This window comes from Panthera leo, chromosome C2, assembly GCF_018350215.1.
Source record: "Panthera leo isolate Ple1 chromosome C2, P.leo_Ple1_pat1.1, whole genome shotgun sequence".
Taxonomy (NCBI): Eukaryota; Metazoa; Chordata; class Mammalia; order Carnivora; family Felidae; genus Panthera; species Panthera leo.
The window spans coordinates 72,204,591-72,212,287 of NC_056687.1; the positions used below are offsets into that span (position 1 = coordinate 72,204,591).

Here is a 7,697-nt window from a genome sequence, read left to right on the forward strand (position 1 = left end):
AAGGTGATAAGAACTTACTGCTATGGCCTGAATGTTTGTGCCCTGCCCCATTCATATGTTGAAATCCTAATGCCCGATGTAATAATGTCAGAAAGGTGGGGCCTTCGGGAGGGAGCCCTCCTGAATAGGATTAGTGTTCTTATAAAAGAGATCTCACAGAACTCCCTCATCCTCTCCAACGTGTGAGGGCACCTTGGGAAAGTGTGGACTATATGCCAGGGAGAGGGCCCCTCACCATGCCCGCACCTTGATTTTGGACTTCCCAGGCTCTAGAACTGCGAGAAATAAATTCTGTGGTTTATAAGCCACCCAGTCTGTGTATTTTGTTATAGCAGCCTGGGCACACAAAGACACTTTCTCTTGCTCAGGATTCTCACTCCCTGGACTCAAAAATCAGTAGGGGGGCGTCTGGGTGGCTCAGTCGGTAAAGCAGCTGACTTCGGCTCAGGTCATGATCTCGCGGTCCGTGAGTTCGAGCCCTGCGTCGGGCTCTGTGCTGACAGCTCAGAGCCTGGAGCCTGTTTCGGATGCTGTGTCTCCCTCTCTCTGACCCGCCCCCGTTCATGCTCTGTCTCTCTCTGTCTCAAAAATAAATAAACGTTAAAAAAAAAAAATTAAAAAAAAAATCAGTAGGAATCTGAGCCCTTTACATGATGAACCTATATATCAGCACCTGCATATCATCTCTGGTGAACAGAAAAACAAGTTTGACTCTCCTCCAAGAATACATATGATGACTGTTTCCTGACTTTGATATTTTATTAAGGTATTTATTTATTTATTCATTTATGTATTTATTTATTATTTGGAGACAGAGTGAAATGGGGAGAGGGGTCGAGAGAAGGGGGATACAGAGTATCCAAAGCAGGTTCTGTACTGACAGCAGGTAGCCCAATGCCGGGCTTGAACTCACAAACAATGAGATCATGACCTGAGCCAAAGTCAGACGCTTAACGACTGAGCCACCCAGGCGCCCATATATTTTAAAGCCTGACCTTAAACAGCTATTGTTCTCAGGTGGAATATGTCATAGCAGGGATGAGACAGGGAAGCAACAGAACAGGAATCTAGCAGATCCTGACAAGGAGCCTCTTGACACTCACTAACACTTCAAGGAGTTTGAAAGATAACTTTTTGCATCCTCTCCTCGAACTTTCGAACTGCATTGTACAGACTCTTTTTCCAGAACTGAGAGACTAAGAGAATCAAAGACCGAGTTAACACGATCCAACTGATGGTCCTTAGGACCCAATACCAACCTGTCATTACCGAAACATTTGAGTAAAATTCACAACTGCAAAGAAAAGACCACCCCCCCCCCACCCCCACACCATTCCCAGGACCAGCCAGGGCGTGACCGGTTGTGGTCTGACCTAAAGGCGGGAACCAATCAAGTTCTGCTGAGTGTTCAAATTTAAATGTCAACCAATAACAGCTCTGTAACCGGGAAAAATCCCTAACTTGTTTGTGCCTGTCTATAAAAGAAGCTGTAAGATCCTCGCTCGGGACCTCTTAGCGTCACCGGTAACGAGTGCGCTGAGGTCCGGGTTCAAACCTGCAATAAATTACCCTTGCCGCTTGGCTTTGACTCTGGACTCTGGTGGTTTGTTTTCGGGGGTCTCTAGAATCGGGGCATATCAGAACCAGTGACTATCCTGACTTTTAGAGATAAGGTGAGGCCAAACTTAATGCTGGAATGCAGGCAAGGATCCCATTCCTTCCCAATCAATGCCTGAAAGAGAACTTCAAGTACCTCCATTTTGACCTTAGTCTGTACTTTCTAACTGATCAAATTCTTCTTTCCAGCTTATCCCTTAACTCAGGCAAGAGACCTTGCGGGCAAAGCATCCCATGGTGGGAACCAAAGCTACCCCTTCATGAAAGCAATAAGGACTGCCCTGAGCCAGCAAGACCCCATGTGACTGACCCCAAGACAATGATCTACCTGACCTTTACTGCCCACCCGCATGTACCCACAATGTTAGTCCACTGTCTCCCCAGTGCTGGCCTCCCTGAAATAAGTTCCTTTTCTGTTTCAACCACACTTGTCTCTCTGCCTTTGGATTTTGTCAGTGGTGAGTGACTGAATCTGGTCTGTTTCGGATCCTCGGAGCTAGGAGCTCTTGCACCTCTGTGCCCTGGTTACAAGCCCTCACTTTAACTTTCTTTCCAGGCTGGAATTCAAAGTGCACTGTAATTTAACAGCTCACAGGATGATGTTGCGGGTTTGGTTTTCAGCAGTTTCAGCCCTGCAGGTAATAGGGGAGAAGGGTCTCTTTCAGGGCATGCAAAAGTCATTTTATGAGGACCTTGAGCTGGGAATTTGAAGCCCAGCAAAGGCATCATATACACGTCACCCAAAACCTTCCCTGGGGTATCTCTAATGCCACATCACTCCATGGACTACCAGTGCCCTCCTTACCACTTGAAATAGAGTCATTTAAATCTAATCAGGCTAGGGGCACCTGGGTGGCTCAGTTGGTTAAGCGTCCAACTTCAGCTCAGGTCACGATCTCACAGTTCGTGCATTTGAGCCCCGTGTCGGGCTCTGTGCTGACAGCCCAGAGCCTGGAACCTGCTTCAGATTCTGTGTCTCCCTCTCTCTCTGCCCCTCCCCTGCTCACTCACTCTCTCTCTCTCTCTCTCTCTCTCTCTCTCTCAAAGATAAATAAACATTTAAAAAAATCAAATACAATCAGGCTAGAGAACCAATTCTAGAAAACCCAGAACCTCTATTCAAAAAATTCATCTTTAAGATTCTGTTCCTCTAGAACCCTTACAGTAACAAAATCTTAGGGTTCAACCAGAGAAAGAGAACTGGTAGGAGATATACATTAAGATTTACTGCAAGGAATTGGTTTATGCACTTGGGGGGGCTGGCTAGGCAAATCTGAAGTCGATAGGGTAGACTGTTAGGAAGACCAGGAAACTCTAGGGAGGAGATAAAGCTGTAGTTCGTAGAGGAGGGAAGCTTCTTGTTCAGGAACACCTTGGTTCGTTCCAAAGGCCTTTCAACTGATTCTCTCAGGTCTAGACAGATTATCTAGAATAACGTCCCTTATTTAAAGTCAAATGTTTGTGGACTTTTATTGCATCTACAAAATACCTTCACGACAACATTTAGATTCATGTTTGACTAACTGGGGGCTATCGCTTAGTCAAGCTGACACGCACAAAAACGGACTATCACACGCTAAATAATTCAGTGTTTATAACTGTGTTTGCATTTTAGACCAATGGGAGAATTCTTTATGCAACTTAACAGTGACTCACTTCCTGTACTCAACATTCTGTTAATGGTGTTCCCTGTAGCTGTAGTTCCCCTGTGGTATTCCACTGGAGATATAGAGATATAGACTAAAATTTACTTATTCTTCTTACTGTTGTTTATCTGCTAGAGCATCTCTGAGTGTTGACACATTTTTCTATTCCTACGAATGCTGCTGCTACAAACATTCTTATACAGGAGTTCTCTGACGTACATATATAGAAATGGAACCCCTGAGTCTTGGGTGTGCAGGCTTTCAACTTCATTAAAGAATGCCCAACTCTTTTTCCAAAGGTCCTGCCAGCCAGCAAATATTATAGTGCCCGCTGCTTCACATGCTCCTTTACGCTTGGGATTCTCTAACATTTTGATTTTGTGAATCTTTTGGGTATTTACATGCATTTCCCTGAATACCAGTGCGGTCGAACACCTTTCAAATGTTTGGGGAACATTTTTGTTCTTCTGTGGAAATCCTTCTGACCATTTTTTCTTAGTATGTGTAGGAATTCTTTTTTTTTTTTTTTAATTTTTTTTAACGTTTATTTATTTTTGAGACAGAGAGAGACAGAGCATGAACAGGGGAGGGGCAGAGAGAGAGGGAGACACAGAATCCGAAACAGGCTCCAGGCTCTGAGCTGTCAGCACAGAGCCCGACGCGGGGCTTGAACTCACGGACCGTAAGATCATGACCTGAGCCGAAGTCAGACACCTAACCGACCAAGCCACCCAGGCGCCCCATTCTTTTTTTTTTTTTAATGTTTTTTTATCCTTTTTTTATGTTGATTTATTTTTAGAGACAGGGAGAGACAGCAGGGGAGAGGCACAGAGAGAGGGAGACAGAGATCTGAAGCAGGCTCCGTGCTGACAGCAGAGATCCAGACATGGGGCTCAAACTCACAAACCGCAGGACCATGACCTGAGCTGAAGTCGGATGCTTAACCCACTGAGCCACTCAGGTGCCCCTCCAACATTTACTTTTTAATGGTCCATTTTGGTAGACATTCCGTGGATGCTTGAGAGCACCATATATCCTACAGTTATTGGATACATAGTTCTACACATACATGTTCATTAGATCAAGTTTGTTAACTGTGTTCCTCAAACCTTTTATATCTTTAATGATTTTCCATTACTTATTCTACAAATCACAGAAACGTGTGTCAAAAAATAGCTCATGAGTAGCGAACTTGTCTAGTCTTCCTTGTAATTTTGTCATTTTAGCTCAGTTTTGAAGCTGTGTCATTGTTTTTATAAATTATAAGTTTAGAATTGTTGGGGTGCCTGGCTGGCTCAGTTGGTAAAGCATGCAATTCTTGATCTTGGGGCTATAAGTTCAAGCCCCACATTGGGTATAAAGATTACTTAAAAATAAATATTTTTTAAAACTTTTATTTTTAAAAATAATAAATAAAATAAAATAACAAAAAATTTTAAAAATAAAATAATAAACAGAGAGCATGCAAATGAGCGAGCAGGGGAGGAGCAGAGAGGAGAAAGAGAATCCCAAGCAGAGAGAAAGAGAGAGAAAGAGAGTGCCAAACATGTTCCACACTATCAGTGCAGAACCCACGAACCATGAGATCGTGACCTGAGCCGATATCAAGAGTTGAATGTTTAATTGACTGAGCCACCCAGGCAACCCCAAATCTTTTTTTTTTAATTAAATGTTTATTTATGTATTTTGAGAGAGAAAGAAAGCATTCGGACATGATCGGGGAGGGGCAGAGAGAGAGGGAGAGAGAATCCCAAGCAGGTTCTGTGGCACAGTGCAGAGCCCGATGCAGGGCTCAATCTCATGACTGCGAGATCATGACCTAAGCCAAAATCAAGAGGCGGACACTTAACCCACTGAGTCACCAGGCACCCCAAAAATAAAATCTTTAAAAAAAAGTTTAGAATTGTTAGAACAGTGAACATTTTGCCATTATACAGTTATCTTTTTTTATCTCTAGTGTTTTTTTCCTAAAATATTTTGATATTAATATAGTTAATATAGCTATATGAGCTTTCTTTTATTTAGTATTCCTAGTACTGTATATCATTTTAATATTTATTTCTTATTTTTATTTTTTTCTGTTTGAATCACTTTCAGTATTAAATACAAAAGGTGAGCACCTACTTTTTTTGTTTTTTAGACACACACACATAGGTCTCTAACAGCCAAAAGGGGCAGAGGAAATGAGCTCCTGTACTGTCCTCCACAGTCCCCATCCTGTGGTTAAAGCTGCTGCTGGCCCTCCCTCCCTTTGGGCATGGAAATTCACAATACACCCCAGCTGTGATGCCTTATGTATTTCATACTGTGTGTGTGTCCCTTCCCAACATCTCCATGCTTAAAACCAAAAAATGGTCAGGGGTACATCCTTCCCAGTGGCCTCAGTTCCTATGCCACAATGGGATAGTAAGGAGATCTTCAGGTCACAAGTTATTTAGTGAAAGGGGTGGGATGGCCAGAGTGAGGACAGCAGAAATGGTGCAGCAGGGAGGGCACGGTTGCAAGTTAGGAGGAGTCTAGGTGAGACACTCGGGAGAATTCTCCCCACCAGGTTTAGATGGACCAATGTGCCAAAGTAAAAAAATAATAATCCTGGGGTGCCTGGGTGGCTCAGTCGGTTAAGCGTCTGACTTCGGCTCAGGTCATGATCTCATGGTTTGTAAGTTCGAGTCCTATGTTGGGCTCTGTGCTGACAGCTCAGAGCTTGGAGCCTGCTTCGGATTCTGTGTCTCCCTCTCTCTCTGCCCCTCCCCTGCTCACACTCTGTCTCTCTCTCAAAAATAAACATTAAAAATTTTTTTTAACTAATAATCCAAATAATCAGCAGTTCAAACACTACTGAATTTTCAAACTTGTCCAGCAAGAGAAGCCACATAGCAGGAACAATATAGAGCTTTCCAGGAAATGAAGGTAGAGCCCTGGCAAGCCCCCTGAGAACCTGCGTTAGGCCCTACAAGTATCTGCCGTCGCTGTGGGTGTCGCTGCTGCTCCATTCGCAACTTCTCAATCTCGAAGACAACAGGAAGCACCAGGATCATGAAGGCTGGCCTGGAAAACCTGCACATTTTTTGAGCCCCAAAGAGGGAGTGATGAAAAGTGGCGCCAGCCATGGACCGGACCCTCTCTGGGACCATCTCTGTCAGACCCCACAGTCTCTCTGACAGGGTCTCATCCAGCTCCTCTTTGCCTTCCTCCTCCAGCTCCTCGTGTCTTCTCGGCATTGCCTTTCAGAAGCAGTTCATCCAGGGACAGGGGCACCCCAGGACTGCCAGTGGTGGCCAAAATTATAATATTTAACATGCTATGTTCTGTGGTTTCACTGCGATGATTCTGGGTGTACATTTCTCTTTAGCATATTTGGAAACTTCATTGGCTTCCTGACTGTATGGATTGGGTCCTTTCCCATCTATAGAAAGTAATCTTCCCTGGGGCGCTTGGGTGGCTCAGTTGGTTAAGCGTCCGACTTCGGCTAAGGTCATAATCTCACGGTTTGTGAGTTCGAGCCCCGCATCAAGTGACCTCGAGCCCCGCTTCAGTCTCTGTGCTGACAGTGAGAGCCTGTGTAGGATTCTCTCTCTCCCTCTCTCTCTCTGCCTCTCACTCCCTCATGCCCTCTCTCTCTCTCAAAAATACATAGATACATACATACAAACAAACTTGGGGGAAAAATACTCTTCCATTATTTTTTTTTTCAAACATTTCCTCTTCTCTCTTTTTTATTTATTCTCCCTCTGGAATTATGATTAAATGTATGATAGACCTTGTTGGTCTATCTTCTATGTCATTTTAACTTCTATTTTATATTTTCCCTATCTTTGTCTCTCTGGGCTATATTTCAAATAATTTCTTCTGTTCTATCCTCCACATCCCTAATCATCCTTTCAGCTATATTTAACCAGCTTTAAACTTATCTACTGAGTTTTACATTTCAATTTTTTATTTTTCTTTCCTCTGAGTTTTTTTTTTCCACATTTGCTTGCTCTTTTGTCATATTTTCAAGCCTCTCTTATTTATTCTATTACATTAAACATGCTTATTTGAGTATGCTAGATCTGACAATTCCAGCATCTAAAGGTTGTTTTTTTGTTTGTTTGTTTGTTTGTTTGTTTGTTTGTTTGTTTTTTTGGTGGGAGGAGGGCACGCCTGGGTGGCTCAGTCAGTTAAGTGACTGACTTCAGCTCAAGTTGTGATCTCAGGGTTCCTGAGTTCCAGCCTGTGTCAGGCTCTGAAGCAGCGTGGACCCTGCTTCAGATCCTCTGTATCCCTTTTTCTCCATCCCTCCCCTGCTTGCATGCTCTCTCTCTCTCTCTCTCTCTGTCAAAAATAAATCAACATTTAAAAAATATATAAAGTTTTTTTAGGTCTGAATCTGCTGTCTCATTTCCGCTGGTTCTTACTCATAGTGCCTTGTTTACCTCTATATTTGGCAAATTA

At 43.4% G+C, this 7,697-nt stretch overlaps 1 pseudogene; it reads right to left on the reverse strand.

The window, feature by feature from the left end:
• Nucleotides 1–6,063: 6,063 nt before the first annotated feature.
• On the reverse strand, nt 6,064–6,605 carry LOC122229291 (annotated as a pseudogene).
• Nucleotides 6,606–7,697: the final 1,092 nt, after the last annotated feature.